The sequence below is a fragment of the Symphodus melops genome (assembly GCF_947650265.1).
Source record: "Symphodus melops genome assembly, chromosome: 11".
Taxonomy (NCBI): domain Eukaryota; kingdom Metazoa; phylum Chordata; class Actinopteri; order Labriformes; family Labridae; genus Symphodus; species Symphodus melops.
Window position 1 is genome coordinate 15,275,414 of NC_136701.1, and position 18,189 is coordinate 15,293,602.

An 18,189-nucleotide genomic window follows, 5' to 3' on the forward strand; every position below is an offset into this window, starting at 1 on the left:
CTCACTTCATATGTATGTGTGTGCGTATACGTGTAAACAAAAGCATGTTTTTATGTGCTGCATGTGGAATCCGTTTGTGTTTCCCTTTACACAACTCCTTGTAAGTGTGTAAGTGCATGTGTGTGCTTTAAAATTAATAAATACACACAATTGAAGGCTTCCTGTTATTTGGCGGTGAGGCCAGAGGAAGTTGTTTTGTGGTACACTGATAATTTTGGTCAGAACACAGAGCTATAAATACTGTCAGCGCTACGCATTCTATTCCGCCTTCCTCTCCATGTTTCATCCCTCCTTCCCGCCATCCCTCGTCTAAATGAAAAACTGGTGTGCTACAGGAAAACAAGAGCGAAAGAAGCATGGTGGGAGTTTGTTTTTAGATTTTTTTTTTACTACTTCCTTGGCTGAAGTCTGGACAGTTTTTCAGGTCTATTGTGGGGCACAGACTTTGAGTGGTATAATACTTGCCCTTAAAAAAGTCACACACATAAACCCCGTTTCCACCAAGCGGTTCAGCTCGGTTCGTATCGGTACGGCACACATTTTGGGGCGTTTCCACAAACTAATGCCACCCACCAAATTTGCCACGGTTGGCTGAGGAAACGGAAACGGGATCAGACTTTACCGAACCAAACCATACCAAACTGTGCTAATCCATACCAAACATAACATAACGTGATGTTTTAAAGATTTTTGAATAGCATTTCAAAAGAGCTGAGGATCTATACGTCCCATGGAGACATACATACTGAACAGTGCATACCCTTTAAATGCATCACCATGCACTCGACAAGTCAGGAGATTGTTTATTTTTTTATTGTAGACAGAACATGTGAAACAGAAACTCATACTAACAAATTATCCTGCTAACAAGATCAAGATGATTGGGTAAGACACACAAATCAGGTACACAGTAAGCGATGGATCAAATGTTTCTTTATCATGAACATTGGCAAATCTCCCTGGTGCTAGAAACATCGATTAGTGCTCCACATTTGTACTTTTTTTTAGCCTAAAATAGTTCTGAACCAACATGTTTTTCCTGGAAATTGCTTAGTCTTTTTTTAAGGAATAAAACTATCTATTGGTTAGATTTTATTTGTAGTCCGAATAAATGGATTTGACAGATCAAAGAAATAGCAGGAAAGTCTTAAAAAAAATGGAGGGACAGACTGGAGTACATTTGGTGTTTGGTCCTTTTTATAAGATTTGATGACAACAAAAAAAAAGAATGCTCAAATAGAGTAGTCCCAGCCGCCTCCTGAAGGGAAAAGCGCTGAAAACTATTTTGGAAGAAATAACAATAATAAAAACTTGAACATGGGTTCAACATGATTCAAACTTTTGTGAGTGGTTGTGAAATGGCTGCATGTATTACACAGGGCAATAAAGAGGATATAAAAGTATTTAAACATGTAGGTACATACATGATACACCAAACAGGACCATGTTCTCCAACATGCACACTGGCACATAGCCTGGTACACATGCACATTTGCACTAGTGGCACTTAAAGATGCATGTGGTCACAGCAGGAAATTCTTTCAAGGGTATGTTAATATTCCAGATGCTTTGGGATGTAAACAAGCCTCCAAATTGGAGTGTGGAAATTCGATTGGAACATGGGTCTGTTAGGCGATACAGAGATGTTTATCCCTCGCTGCATATCTCCATAGCCGTGGTGGAGTGGCCACTTAGTGTTTACCTACGATACAGCTTTTCTGTTTCACTACCAGTTGAGCTGCAGTCAACAAAGAGGCCACAGTGGGAAACGTAGTTCGGTATAAAAAAGACCTTGTTGTTGCCCTTTAAGTTAGGCTCTGCACTCAATACTGGGTTGGACTGGGTGGTATTAGGATTTTTCTTCAAATTGTGCATCGTGTCTGCATGACTGCATCAGAAGAAAGTTTACAGAGAATTCAAGACAACTAACATGAACTTTTACTTCACCGGTCTTTATAAAGCGTACGCATGTTTGACCGTTCGCTACTAATCCTCACCTAACAGTGACTGTTTTATTGTTAGGTTTGTGTCTGGTTAGGTTAAGATGCAAGTAAATACCTTCTTAGTTTGTTCATGCCCTGTTCTGAACCAGATGTGGACGTGTTATTGACTGTAGCCCAGAGATCCCCTGTGTGAAAGACAGAAAGAGAAATCATATGTGCAATCTTTCACAAATCAAAGGTTATAGACACAACCCAAACCGACCTATATCTGTTCTCTTATTAAACAAACTGTTCTTGACCAACACCAATTACCCAAGGCAGGATACGCAGTTTAGCTTGGATGTTCTTTTTGTTAAATTTTCAAACTTCTTTAAATATCTTTACAGCAACCACTCAATGAATTTCAGTGAAACAAAACATCTGGCCTGTGCAATTCTGTAATAAGCGTGTCCTATCATTTCAAATGCCCATTACATCTGTCAACTTTCCCATGTACTATGGGAATGGGCACTCCTTGTGCTAAACCACAATCTTCAGCACACTTAGCTGCTGTATTTACAAGCTGCATAACTAGCAAACTAGTTAGACCAGAGACACAGCGAGTCTGATCATCTCTCTCATGGATTCATCCTTTCTGCTCTGGTATTTTAGGGGGTGGGTCTGACATTTCTACAGTTGACCACCTGCTTACAGTTGTTAGCTTATCTACAAAACAGGCTTTTTTCTTAATGATAAAACAAATACGTATTCAGGCAAAAACATCTTAGAAATGAACTCCCCACAGTTGATACTCAAGAGCAGCCTTACTATGCAACTTTTTACCACAGTGCTTTATGTCCAAGTTTATCTAATTGCTCTCATCAATGAGGACAAAACAAGCTCTGCAGTACCACTCAAATCAGCAAGCCACAGGAAACTCACAAAATGTTAGAGTTCGAGAGATGAACAACAAAAGATATGGGCTATTATGTCAGGCATATAAGCTCTTCTTTGACCTTTTAATGCGATGGTTTATTGGTATTGATGTGTTTTTCGTCAGAGCTGATATGGTCTTCCTCTCCTCCTCCTTACTCAACAAGTGGTAGTTGTACCTGACAAGAGCTCACTGTGAGATGTCTCATTCCTCTCAATCAACCCTGATTTGTCCCGGGACTTCATCCCCCGGCAACATCGGAACTCACTGTTTACCCATCCCATAATAAGACTCATTCAGCCGAGGACATCTTGATTAGGTCTGCTGAAAGTCTGGTTCTCATTTAGCATGGAGAGTGGGAAAGAGAGAGAAAGAAAGTAAGGAGGAAATGAAAGAATTGGGTTAGAAAGGGACAAACGAGAGAGGTGAGTGGGGAGAAAAAAAAGAGAATTAATTGCCTGGGAAAGAGAGAAAAAAAATGTTCAGATCATCTTTAAGAGAGATTTGTGGATTGAAATAAAAGTTGTTGTCATGTTGATGTAGAGTCAGGGTTTATACGTGGCCTGCAGAAGCCAGGGCAGCTGAATATGCAACACACACGCACACGGACACACAAACAGAACATGTTTATGTGACAGTGTAGAGTTCATGTTAGAGATAAAGGACAGTAGAGTCAATAGTACCATAGATAACCTGCTGATAGAGTGTTCTTTAGCTTCCGCTGCCTTTTGTTTACCTAATGATAAAGTGGTTCTCTATGTTTGTGTGTGTGTGTGTTTTCCCATGAACACGTGCATGTTTTTCCATTTTCACATTGCCTCAACTCTTAAACGCTCATGTGTGTACCAATGCATGGTGGGATTATTACCCTATCTAAATAAAACGTATAGGAATCATTTGCTATGTTATGTTTATTTGTCGAGCAGTATTATTTCATTCCAGCCGCTGAGGACTGAAGTTTAAAAATAATCCAGATTGTTTTAGTCGTTGTAGAGTCTTGATAGCAGCTTGACTCTTCAGAAATCTTTCAGTCAATATACACTCGCACTCACAGGGACATTTCTTACCTATCTGATAGACAACTGAAAAAATATTGTATATAAACGTATTGTTCCCATAAAAAAAAATCCAAACAACTTTGATGGAGTAAAACAACAACAACCGCAAAAAGAAAAACGTCACTGTTGTTTAAGTGTTTGGAACACTAAGCACATTTCCCCTTTACTGACTTTTTGCCACTCTTTAAAACCTTTTTGGTTACCTCAAACCCCTACAGTAATTTGCAATGTGAAACGGTATATGTAAACAGTCAATTTAAAAGCTTGTGTTGGCTTGCTTGATGTTTTTATATCACTTTGTTTCGCCGCATCATCATCATCGTCAAAAAAAGGAAATCACATTAAGAATTCTGTAGATTTGTCTTCAGCTAGCTTTTTACAGAGATTGACTAGTGACTGACAAATCACGGAAACAGTGTGTTACTCAATGAACATGCACACAAGTTATTTGATTAAATTGATGGTCGGTCATTGGTGACAAAGTAGCAGTCAACTCCTGATAATATACTGTATGTTGGAGTGCAGGGACGACAGCTTTGTGACCAGGCTGCAGTTTCATGATGAGAGATCGCTTCCTTGCCACTGGTTGGCATATATAAGAGCTTCCTTAAACACACCCAGCTCCTTCAGACATCTTGGTACCAACTGGCCGTATTGATCAGTTTATTCCATGCCCAATGCCATTTGTTTCCAAGTTTTTTTTGTCAACTTTTATTATATCATAACCAGGTTACATGAATGTGCTTTGCATTTTTAGGCAGTGATAACATGCTAACACGTCATCGCCAGATCCCAGCTGGTGTTGCTAAGACTCACCCTACTCTGTTTCTGATTGGCAAGTAACGTTGGTTAGATTGAGAGCAGGAACTGTGTTTCTATTGATTCAAACATAATAAACCAAATCCCACATCTATGTATTTTTTAAACTTTTTTATTTTCCTCCTACAACCCCACACCAGAGATCTGGCACGACGCAGCAAAATTCAAAGCCCTGCATGTATCACGCATGGTATTATGAGTTACCTTGAAAATCCCACCCCTTTTAAAGAAAGACATAAAAATTGTTTTGTCTTTCACAGAATAAATGGAGGGAAATTTAGCAGCAGAAAGAGCTCCAACAATAAGTTGAGAAAGAGAAACAGTTGGACCGGCAGGCAGTTGTCGTACTTTCCTCTCTGTAGAGCGGAGGAGTCATGCATCAGCGGAGGAAATTGGGAATGTGAAACATGTCAGATTAGAGAAGCAATCTGAGGGCCTGCAGACAAACTCAATAGATTCAACCATGGGAAAAACACGCACTCAGACAACCAGCCGTACACACAAACATAAATGTGCGCATACACACACATTTAGCCCATTCAGAACCACCTGCTGCATTCCACAGCCAATAAGTCAGCTACTTAAGGAGCCAGCTTTTAATCAGCCAGTCAAAGAGCCAGGCGGTAAAGCAGCCATCCGCCCCGTCAGTTAATCAACAAGACAACTAACCAGTCAATCTGCAAGCCATTAAGTCAGCGGTGGAATTGACTACTGAAATGATTGAAAGCAAAGGTTTTTAACTGCAGCTTGTGATACAATGACAACATAGAATGACAGCACACTGATAGATTTGTTACCTTCCCTACACCAATTTAAATAACTGTACTTGAGAAACTTAAGTAACAAAAGGATACTGGCGCTATGACAAAAATATTTGTGTCATTGGAGGGAAAAAACGCTGTTAGCTGATCACTGCTACTTTTGGCTAATTTTGGCTAGTTTTGGCTATCACTGTAACATTGCACAACCATCTTGTCATTTGTCACCGTAAGAGAGTTTATTCAATTCCAGTTTTTGGGTGGCTAATAGATAATAGTATCAGATTCATTGATACACAAAACCATATTCTAATCTGTATCAGAGACTTATACCCATAAGGTTCCAGTACTAGCACTGCCACAGATCAGTTTGGATCACTTGCCAAGGTTCAGACTTTCTTTTCCTTCTTGTCTCTGAGTCTCAGTGAAAAAAGAAGTGAGGTTAGTGATATGGGATTAAAAAAAAACTAATACAATCAAAAGCATGTTTTTTTTTTTTTTTTATTCAAGAGTGGGTTCTTTACATTTTGAGTGCAAGACTTGGGGCGCACTCAAACTAGGCAAACTTGTCCTGTAGCACACTGCCGTGCCACCCCCTTCTCCATTCCCCTACTGACCTGCACTCACACTGCTCCAGGTTTATACTGTTAAAAAGAATGGTTTGAGTCATGACTAGCTGAGTAAAAAAGTGACAGTATAATTTTTTTTAATTAAAATTAATTTAAATTGTGTAAAATGTAAAAAAAATAAAATACCGCTATAAATATCTTAAAGACATGATCTGCACAAAAGGATTAGATTGGATAGTGACATACAAACAAAATAAAGCCATCATATAGCCTGAATAGGTTTGTGTGTGTGTGTGTGTGTGTGTGTGTGTGTGTGTGTGTGTGTGTGTGTGTGTGTGTGTGTGTGTGTGTGTGTGTCATACCACAGATGTGAGCAGAGCGTTGGTCAGCCTGTCAGGTGGTGAGCCAGCCAGCTGCCCACACACCAGACCAGCCAGCCAGGACAGGACAAGAGCAGAGGAAGCAGTTATTATGGAGGAAGCTGGGGCGTCTTAAAGCTATTATATGCCCCTCAGAGGGAGAGGCAGTCGGAGGCAACACAGCTGACTGGAGGGCTTCAAAGCAAGAAAGAGACCAGCCACTACCTCAACCTCCACCTCCAGCAGGCTGCATGTTCAAGGGGAAGTGAGGAGTTTACAAGGTGAGGGTGGGTTACATGGTAGGGGGGAGTAAAAGAGATACAAGGGGATTGGGATGGAAGGAGACGATTTTGTAGGACTTTTTTCAACACATATTTGGTTTAGTGGCATCTAAAGTCTTGCAAATACATTTGATGTACTCAGGTTTTTAAATGGGTTACAGCAGATTAATCTTTATCTTGTATTTTTTTGGGTGGGATGGGATGGAGCAGGTAGGTATTGGGAATGATGGTGATGAGTTAAAGCAGAGGTGAAGGAATCAAAGGAGGAGAGTAGGAAGAGACAAAGGAGGAGACAAAGAGGAAATATTAATTGCCATGGCACAGAAATAGTGAAGGCATTAACACGAGGAAGTGTTTTAGTTAAAGGCGGCCGTAGAAGTGGAGCAAAAAGTAAATACATTTCATCCGTCCTCTTCGATAATCCGTGCCTCATTCTACCTATAACCTATAATCTTTTAGTTTCCTTTATCCCTCCTTCCCTTGCCCTTCTCATCTGATCCCTTCCCACTCTGTTTTTTTCCCCCCTAAGTTTCCTACCTTAACCCCTCCCTCCCCTCTTTCACCAGTCATCCCCCGCACCCCCCTTCAGCACCTGTGCCCCTGCGGAGGGGGAGTTCCGGAGAAGAGGAAACCCCCGGGGCAGTCAGGCACCTCACAGATGGTTAGCAAATTACACCTTCATTACCTCTCCTCTGCTCTTCCTCTCTTCCTCTGGCCAGCGCTTCACAATGACTCGCTGTTCCTGTGACACCTCACATCTGTCAGCAGCTGACCCGCGTGCTCACAAAAGTAGCACCTATTTAGGGTACGTAAAAATTTTTTTTTAAAAACACCACAACGTTACAGTTATCTTACTTTTTCCAGATTTTTTTCTTAAAATTTCTTAAACTTAACGTGTGCTCAAAAATGAAAGTTGTGATTGTTGTCACTGACAATGTTGCGAGACGTTTCTCCGTTGTACATCACAGAGTAGAGATATTGTTCTGCTCATTCTTACCAAGTAAACATAATCAAAACATGAATGAATCTTTCAGACCATGTCAGAAACACCTAACTGAACTACTGAAATTGTCTTAAGATTTTTTTTACATCTTTTTACATCATAAATTTAAAAAATAAATGTACTTGATCCATAAAATGTAAGCACTAACTTCAAACAAGTGATTTAACTAATACTAGCTAAAGTAAGACTGTGCAAAGCTTGTCTTTTGTTTCGGTGTAAACCGATATTTAATTTTTGTTCAGCGTAGACAACTTTTGCTGAATTTTCTCATCACAAACTACAGTTTAAATAATAAGTCTTATGAGGTCATGATTTATAAATCATTACTTTCCAAATAGTGGGATGATTTATGAGAGCAACGAACAGCTCTGAGCTTTCGTTTGGCTCCCTCGGAGGATTCAGGCTTCATTTCCAGCGATTTTTTTTTTTTTTTTTTTTTTTTTTTTTTACACATCGTCTTTGTTGGACTGGAAAAGGAACGTGTCAAAATATGGTGGGGAGGGGGGGAATAATAAAACAGTCTGATAGAAAGCTGCTCATGGGAACTATAAACTGGAGCACTAATCATGATTCATTTGGGTCTAATGTTTGACACAAGCCCAGTCTGAGAAATCTGGTTCTTGTTACTTTGTAGAGGTCACCGGTGTGTCTCAAATTAAACTTCTGGACGATTTTTGGAGGCGAACTCTGTGTAGCGTTATTTACTATTTTACATGGCTGTGCTGGTGAAAAACACTGAATCTATAGCACGTCATAGATTGGTTAACACGTTTCTGCTGCAGTTTGAAGTGAAACCATCTATGAATTTTTCTTTTCTTTGTGAAATCATTACTTGTTGATTTATGAACAGACACAGTGCTGCTGCAATTAAGCGTTTTTAAGCCCAACCTGGATTTGAACATCACACAAAATGTCCACAGTATTTATTTGTTTTGCCTATTGCATAAATAAATCTCTGTATTAAAGACAGGTTTATGATTGTTTCCCAACGTTCAAGAAGATAATCTAACACTATAAATGAACAACTCCCATACATGATGTCAACATCCTGAGTCCTTATCCAGAACCACTAAGTTCATAACTTCTTTGTGTTTGTCCTTTATTTGAATCATCATTTAAGCTTCTTATTTGCAAAAGTGAACTTTTATTTTATTTTCTCTGGGTTTTTTTTTTGTGCCTTTATTTATTCATTATAGGACAGTGGATAGAGTTGGAACTCAGGGAAATAGAGAGTGTGGAATGACATGCAGGAAAGAAGCCAAAGTTTGGATTCGAACACAGGAGGAGCGTAGCCTCCGTACATGGGACGGTGGTGAAGATATCCTTATTTATATTGTCATAACATTGACATGAGATCTCTTCAGTTTGTGGTTACTGTTTACTTTTTTCAGGCCTCTTAACCAAAATCCATGAAGTAAAAATAATTTGACTAGCAAGAAAACCAGAAGAACAAAAGTGTGAATTGTCGATTCTCGTCAGCCGCAGATATTTTTTAGTCCTAATAAGAAAATGACAAGAAAGTTATTTGCACATGAAGATACGTTTTTTTTTTCTTTTAAAGAGATAGATGCTAAAATGCCACGCTAGGATCCGTATTATGTATCGTGCAGCAATACTGTTTCTGCAAAAGGATCTGCAACTGAGCATTTTCATTGCAAGCATGATAGTATGCTAACGTCTGCATTTTTTTTTTTTACCAATTCCAGCTGTGTCTTAACACAGAGTGAAAGAATCAGAAGAGTGGCAGTTATTTTTGTTATTGTTAGATTCATGTTGGAGATTGTTCCTCTTCACACTGTGTTCAAACATCAGTATGAAATGATAGCACAGTGGGATTTCATATCAGTCATAGTTTTTGGTATATGTGGTCAAACAAACCACATTAGTACATATAGTACATCACTGTTCAGGGACACTGTGGCTTTAGACTTTTTAAGATACTGAAACATAAGAAATAATTAAAGTAACATCCTAATGGGCATTTCTTATTGTTAGTATTTCTTTTCTGCCACAAACCAGGGGTGTGTCCACTGTCCAGAAGGGAGCGGGTCAGGGTTGGGATTTGCCCCCCTTAAAATCTGCAAAGGCAGTCTCTCAACAGATATCAATCCTGCACATTTATTTTGCTCCTTTTGAGTCTGAAGTAAAAAGTCAAAATCAGACAGGATATGGAAAACTAAAACTTATTCTTAAACTTCTCAGAGTCCTCCTAATCAAAGACGTGTGCGGTTCTGCTTACACAGTCTGCAGGTTACCAGCTGTTTGTTGATTTGTTATGACCACTGACCGACTCAGACACCCTGTATCTTATTTCCATGCCGCCTCCAGCCCAGCGTGAAAGCGCAGGGCCCAGTGCACCCATTAGTCAAGCCGAGGAAGGCATGGAATAATAATGAACGCACCTCACATGCTTGAGCAAGTAAAGCCCCCCCCCCCCCCCAACCGCCGCCTCCACTTCCACGGCTAGTGAGTTTCCAGGAGGTATTTCCATCATGTAAAATGTATTTCCCCCTCACGTCAACACATCTCTCCATCCTCTGTCAAGCAGGGGAGACCTTTTGCTTTAAGTGCACCTTCTGAATGAGCAGCCATTCTTTTTTTCTTTTTTTTTAAAAATTTCTTTCTCCTTAAGTTTTACTTTAAACTGACTTTATCAATATTTGTCATGTCATTGTCATTATTACTCTTTATCATGGTTACTTCACTGTCTTCACTACATAATACTAGCTGTCATGATAATTGCATTGACATGCAGCTGTTGGATTGACAATTAATAGAGCAGAAAATCAGAGGGAAATTATTTCCTCACAGCTACACAATGCAGCTCTGCACACTGCAAGTTTACAAAATGCTGTTACTTTTTTTCCCCCCCCCACCATCATTCAGCATTTATATCTTGGGATAGAGGGAAATTCAAAGTAGTATCATGCTGAGGCTCTCCCGGCTGTGCATGTGGGTGCGAAGCGAGGGAGCGACCTACGCACAATTCCAAAAAAGGAAGGTCGCCTGAGTCCAAAGTTGAAAGTTTAAGACAAAAAAAATAAAAAATAAAAATAAAAAAATAAAAATCTCACAGAGTGTAACAGACACAAGAATCAGACTGACATGTTGTGAAATGCATATGGTTCGAACTTGTGTTACGCAGTAAAATCGGGCCGAACAGACACACGGATTAAACACAGTGACAACGCAGTGGCAGTACAGAAGAAGCTGTAGGAGCACACTGCGAGGCAGACAGGGAGATGGCGATAAGAAGGCAGAGCCCACGGCAGGCCACAAGTCCTCCAAAGCTACTGCAGTGGAGTGACAATGAGAGAGAAGAGAGAATGAGTCATACACAAACCCCTCCCTCTCTCATTCTCTCTCTCTCTCTTTACCCCCCCCCCCCCCCCCCCAACAGTGTCGAAGCGGCTAGGTTACGTAGTCCCTGACTCATTCATTCACAGCCGAGTCTCCAGCCTATTTTTTGTTACACAGATGAAATTGTGCTACTTAAGAGACCAGCGCGGCTCTCATTATAGTGCTCTGGCATACTTTACTGCTCTGGCTGCCGGAGCCCCATTCATAGAAATGCTCCAGTCTCTGAGTATGTAAAGACGAAGGCACATGCGCACACACACATATTCTCCAATCCCTTATTTGGTATTCTTGCAAAGATAAATGATTTGAAGACAGACAGTGTGTCTCGTCGCCATGATACGGTGTTTAATCTAATACGCGCATCTTAACAGTACTGTTACACACGTCAGAGCCATCTCTGTGAATGAGTTCCATTTCTCATATATCGTAAGTTGCTTTTTTCCCCCCTCTGTGATTAAACACCTATGGTTGGTAAAAATCTCCTGCACCTCCCAACATCTTCCTCCTCTCTCTCCTCACTCGGAGGAGCAGCCCCCTTCCATGTGCTCTCGCTCATCTCCTTCTCCTCCTCTCCTCCTCTCTCTGGTTAGCTCATCTCATCTCTAGGCAGTCAGCTTTGCAGGCAGCTAATTATAGGCCAGGCTGTTGAGCGCAAGGCCGGATGTGACAGAACGCTGTGTTTGTGTATGTGTGTCTGTGGACTTTAAGTATGTGTGTCTCTATGTGTGTTAAAAGCTGTCATCTATATGTTGCTGCGTCTCTGTATATGTGTCCGAAGGAAAGTGTGTGAGTGTATCTATATGGGTGTGCAGGATGCGTTCATATTTTCGTGAATGTATGTGTACATCACATCCAGTTTAAATTCCAGAACCTCCTTACCTGAATGTTTCTTTGCTGGTCTCTACAAAAAGTTGTGGGATGTATTTCATGGCTAAGGTTCATAAAAACTATAAAAATATGTAAGCCACATGTGCATGTGTGTAGGTGTGTGTGTGTGTAGGTGTGTGTGTGTGTGTGTGTGTGTGTGTGGACAAGCCAACAGCAGGATATCCAATCGCAGCCCCTCCCACACTGTACTGCAGCTCTGACTCATTCAAGGAGGAGGCAGAGAAAACCAGGCTCTGATGACTGGCAACAAGCGTCCACATGCACACAAATGCGGACAGGTGCAAACACTTGCACCCATTCATACGTATGGTGTAATATGGCAACGTTATATGAGAATAATAATGATAATATACAGGTCTTGGCATAATATGTGCATACATTCACAGTGAGAAAGTGTATTCGCTGCACATAGTATTTCAGATAGACAAGAAAGTACTCATCAGCGCCTCATTCTGTTATTTGAAGAAAAAAATAACCTCTTTGGAATCCGTTGCAACAGAACCAAAACTTCCAAAGTGTAATCCTTTTTTCTGACTCACATTAAATCAAACTTGACCCCTGTAACACTCAGCCCTACATATGTCTCCCTATACTTAGTTAAGCCCATTTATTTATTTTGCAAAGCAGTCTCATTGAAAGCGATAGTCTTGGTTTGAAGTCACTTCAATCAGAAAAGAGGCTGGCTGGAAACAAAAAAAAAAAAGCCTGTTCTTGATCTGCAGGCAAAGCTCAAACTTGAGACCCTTATCCCTAAAATGATTTGGATCGACGAACAATAGGAGTATTCAACGTGAACTGCGGTTATTCCAATTGCAGTTGTGACTTAAATCTGGTGGCCATCTTGTAGGGCTCAGTTGGTAAACTGGTTTCAGTACCAGCAGCAGTAGTGCGTTCTGCAACAAAATAGTTTTGGTTTTTTTTGCAATACCTTCATTACTGCTATAAATAAACACATTATTTTGTAATGCACACCAACGGGGCCTATCGCCACCTCAGACATACTTCTGTCAATAAATCTATTTTCCCCCGGGGCTTGTAGGACAAGGACAGTAGGCCATGTGTAGCCTAATCGAGCTAAACCGTAGCTGGACTGTGCGTGTTATTGTACATGTAACTGTGCCTTTTCCAAACCCACTGACTATATATGGCTGCCTTTTAGCTGCTGAATGTAGCGTCGTAGTTCCCCTCCTATACATAAATATTGCATTGTGTTCCTCGTCTTTGCTTTGTCTCTTATTTTTGTAAAGTATGAAAGCTTAGTCAGGTTGTGGGTTTGGAAATGTGTCCATTCCTATCGGCCTAATGCAGTATGAAAGAAAAAATAAGGTTACACACATTAGCATACTGCATAACCTTTTTTTTTCTATTCCAAAAGGTTTTGGGTTTTTTTTTTTTAAAACACACAATGAAATGAAATGTTACACATGAATGCAGAGTTGCTGATGAAAAGGACAAGAATGAGATATATAATATTGTTTATGATGACATCAACTTAACCTTAAACTGCAATCTTTGCTGATCGTTATATTTGTACCTGCGTCTGGAAAGCAGGTGAAGGTGAGACTGTGAGTAAGTGTCTTCATTTCTAAAAGACAATGTGCACTTTTGTTTCTCTGTGAATGAAACGAGGTTGCATCCTTCCGTACCTTACGCACACAAGGATGCTTTCCCCTGCACGTATAGACAGAGACAACAGCGGCAGCTTCACGTAAAGGATGAGATCAGCAGTCAGTGTTTATCTGTTCTGATGCCATGGGAACTCTCTCTCTCTCTCTCTCTCTCTCGCCTTCATCACTCATTTTCTCCACCTCTCTCCAGCTCTGCGTCTGCATCACTGCTTCCTGTGTCCTCCCCCCCCCCACCACATTAAAAAGAGAGAGGCCCGTTCATTCATGCATTCAGCCAGTCAGCTGAGCAAGGGGGGGGGGGGGGAGGAGAGACGGAGATAAAATGAGAGGAGAGGAGGAGGAGGAAAGATGAAAAGGTCACCTGTATTACATCACTGATGGGGGGATGGAGCGATGGAAAGAAAAAGAAAAAGGGGGGGAGGGGCGTTTAAAATCAGAACTCTCCTTTTCCCTCTCTCTTTTCCTCATCCACATCCTCTCCCTGTGCCCTTCTCAATCTCTCTCTTTCTTTCTCTCTCTCCACTCTTTGTCACCCCCCACCACACACACACACACACACACACACACCCTCCATCCTATCCTGACAGTATGAGTCACAGACAGACCAGTTCCCTTGATGCACTGCGGAAACGTAATGTGACGTAGTCTGCCTCCCTCCCTCCCTCCCCTCGCCACTCCACACCAGCCCCTCCATCCCTCTCATTCATGCCTCCCGACACGGCGCAGCAAGCCTCCATTCACAAAAAAATCAGAAAGAGAGAGAGAGAGAGAGAGAGAGAGAGAGAGAGGGAGAGAGAGATGGCAGGTGGATTCATAGCAACTGAATGGAGCACAAACTGTGTCACGCCAGCATACAACACATTTTCAACAGAGAGCAAAGTCATTGTAGAAACAACTTATCAGCCCTTTTACCGTGACTGAAAATCCAGGAAAATATTTGGTGCATCTTTGGATAAGGAATAAGTAACTTAATGTTGTGCAAGGTTTATTGTTGCCATGGTTACGAAATATGAGCAAGAGTGCCAAGAGCAATGATTTGCAACAGAAATTAAACTGTTGAAAGGAAGTATACTTCCGAAATGTTCGAGACAGCTCAGGTTCTAAATCCTAAACAGAGTGTTCTAGAAGTGCAAGTCAATACATATGTCCAGATCTGCCTCAAACATTGTAACAGGATGAAAAGGAATATAATTGTATCCCATATTTCATTGCCATACAACCTCTTATGGTGTATGCATCACAGCAGTAGATTTACACTCGACTGTGCATTAGCAGCAGAGGGGAAGATCATGTAGTCACATTTGAACCAACGATCGCCGGTCTTTGTTTCCGAAAAAAGAAAAAGAAGCAATGTGAAGAGAGACAAGCCAGGTGACTGCACTCTCTCATGTCTGACATCACTGCAGCATGATGTCATGGAGAAACACACCACTCCACATCGCACACAGCAACGTCTTGTGAACCAACGCAGCAATGCAAAGACATTCTGCCGGTGAAAATTAAAAACAAGGCACAGCTCACACAATGATTTTGCAATTTGTGACATTGAAGTTTCACTTCATCCGAGGCAAGCAATCAACTGAGAAGGAAGGTTTGTTGTTTTTATTTTATATCACAGACCAAATAGACAACAACAAAGATGTGAGGACATTGCCATAACAGATGATTGACGTTGAGAAATATGCTTGAAGGAGTGTAAAGCTTTTTGTATGGAAGCAGCAAAAGATGTGCACGGTACATGAGTAGTAAGGACAGGCTGACAGGAAACACTGTGATAAGCATAATCTATGTTTGTGCTGTGCTTTTAATTTAGTAGACTTCCTCTTATTGACTGCAACAGAATAGCCGGAGTGACACTTCCTGTGCGCTAACTCTACTTTAAGATTGCATGTGATATGATATGATCAGATAAGCACTAAGATGAAAGGTCGGGCTTCTGCAGAATTCACCTCTTTAGAAAGACTGTATGAAGGTTTTTAATACCTGGATCTGTAGTTGAATTTCCTCTTAAATTTAAATACAATGTATACCCAATATGGAATTTTTGGGGCCGATATTGATACTGAAGAGGGAAAAAAACAGATACAGATGTAGATTTTTTTAGATGTAATTTCAATCTGTAAAAATAAACACTTATTATAATGGGCTCTGATTGTGCTCCACATCTTTCTGACTTTGTGTCTTCAATTAATGACATTACAGAATAATACTGTAATGGATTACATCACTGACGTAATCTACCTGCTAACAGATTGTAGTATGCATGAGATAAATGCTTGAGCGACTAAAGTCGGTTTTTATGAATGAACGGGTGACATTCAGGTTCACCCTGCTGCTTGGCTTAAGACGGGAGCAGAGAAGATCTCAACGTAAAGTATGATTCACCACAACAAAGTGCCAGGGAGGGGGTGGTGATGTCACTGGTGGTGGTGGGGGAGTCATCAGTGAGTCAGAGAGGAAAAAGAAGAGGAGTAGGAAGAGGAGGAAGAGAGGTAGGTAAAAAAAAAAAAAAGGGAGCACATGGGGAGGTGGGGAACCTGCTGTGTGTGACCCATGGTAACAGGCAACGCTGGCCTGCGTATGACTCACCACTGCTTTACCAACCTCACACACGCACACACGCACACGCACACACACACACACACACACACACACAAAATACAAAGGGATGCTCACATGCATATGAAAAACCCATCACACATTGATGCGCCGCCTGTTAAATAGTTTTGCGAAGCATCCACACATGGACACACAAACGCCTACAGGAAAAGCACATGGATGTTGATGCACTAACATTCGAAAATGTAAAACATGCTTAGGCCACATGAAGCGCAGCAATAGAAGGGGAGTGTCAGGATGACTCACACATCAATGACAACAGCCCTCCCCCTGCCCCAAACACACACAAACACACACAGACACATTTGCACGCAAAGAAGTAGAAGGCTGTATCATTTGGATGCAACACACATCCTCCCCACATCCTGGGGAAGCTCCCATCTGAAACTCAGACTGACAGCAGGACTCTAACTGGCTGCAGTTTGTCTAAGGTGAAGGGGTTTCTTTCACATGATATTCTCACTTAAAATGACAGTAGAATATCTGTACTTGACCTAAAGCTTCTGATTTTCTGTATCCTTTTATTTTCTATTGTTTTATTGTATATGTATTCTGTGTTGACCTGCCCAGTGACTGCAGATGTAAATTAGCAAACTGCTATAATCTGGTATGAAGCATCTTTTCTCTGTGATGTTCGTGTTATTTTTTTGTACATGCTCCCTGACAACTAAACTAATAAACTAAAATAAACCTTTTGCTTTGGTAAAACATTTTTGGTGGTTTTGATTTTCTTGCCTCCAGCTCACACTTATTGTGCGTTAGACCACATTTCCCAGACCCCCTTCCTGTTAACAGAATTAAGCCTCCATCAAAAGAACATCATTTTAGTCTTTGTGTTACCTAGATAGAAAAAAAAAATTGTTCAAATTGTTTGGGGTTTTTTCCCCCATCTGCCTTTCAAGGGGAAATCTGATGAGTCCTGAATCTCATTGGGTCCTGAACATACTGTGGCTTTGCAACATATGCTCAGACAATTTGTAATACTTTGAAAGTTCTTACTCTCATTAATTCTAAAAATTAACGTCGCTGATTGTACAGTTTGTTTGTATGCAGTGTTGGTGGAGCCGTTGGCTTTCTTCACTGTTCATAGCAGCTTAATGTTATTTGATGCATCAAACAATTCAATGTCATCAATAATGGTTAAAAAGAATCTACTAAATCACACACACACAAAAAAAAAAAATCTAATGAAACGCACTGAATTTACAAAGCAAGCACAAGCAAACCCATTCAGTGTTACTGAGCAAAACAAATGGCTAGTTAGCAGTCTGAAGCTAATTTTAGCTCCGAAGTACACAGCACATGACAGCATCACTTCACTTACAGTTTGAATGAAGCTCGATCAGACAGTCATCTTCTTCACCTTCATCATTATCCGTCATCTTGTAAACATAATGTGATCCCTAGATTATTTTAGCTGAAATTTGCCTACTGTGACTTCAGCAATACAACATTTATTTGTCCTCGTTTCTCTCCATACTCTAATTTATATGCTATAGCTAAAGTAGGGCGATTCATAATCAACTGGTGCTAAATGTATCGGTTTTTTAAACAGGATCGTTTGTCATATTTCTACTGACTCCAAAGTGCTGTTTATCTTGTTCCTCACAAATCGGCCAATCAAAATACTCAAAAGGCCGCACATGTCAGAGGTCGTCATTCTTCTTCGTCTTCCACAATTTTAAGGTAGATGTGAAAAAAAAGTTTATTCTCAAATAATGTATGAATGCTTTTATTAATCAAAAAAAAAATCACCCTTGACCATATTGTGAGCCTGTCATCTTTTTTTCCTTTACACAAAATGCTAATGTGCTTATGTTAATGCTTAACATAAGCCAGAAAAGTAAGGCATGTACGGCATACATTTTAGGACATCCTCAGGTCTCAGACGAAGGTGTCAGACCTCAGACGAAAAAGCATCAGTTCTCAGGAAAACCTCCGTCGGGTGTCAGACCTCAGACTAAACGGCCTCAGATGAAACTGTCTCAGAC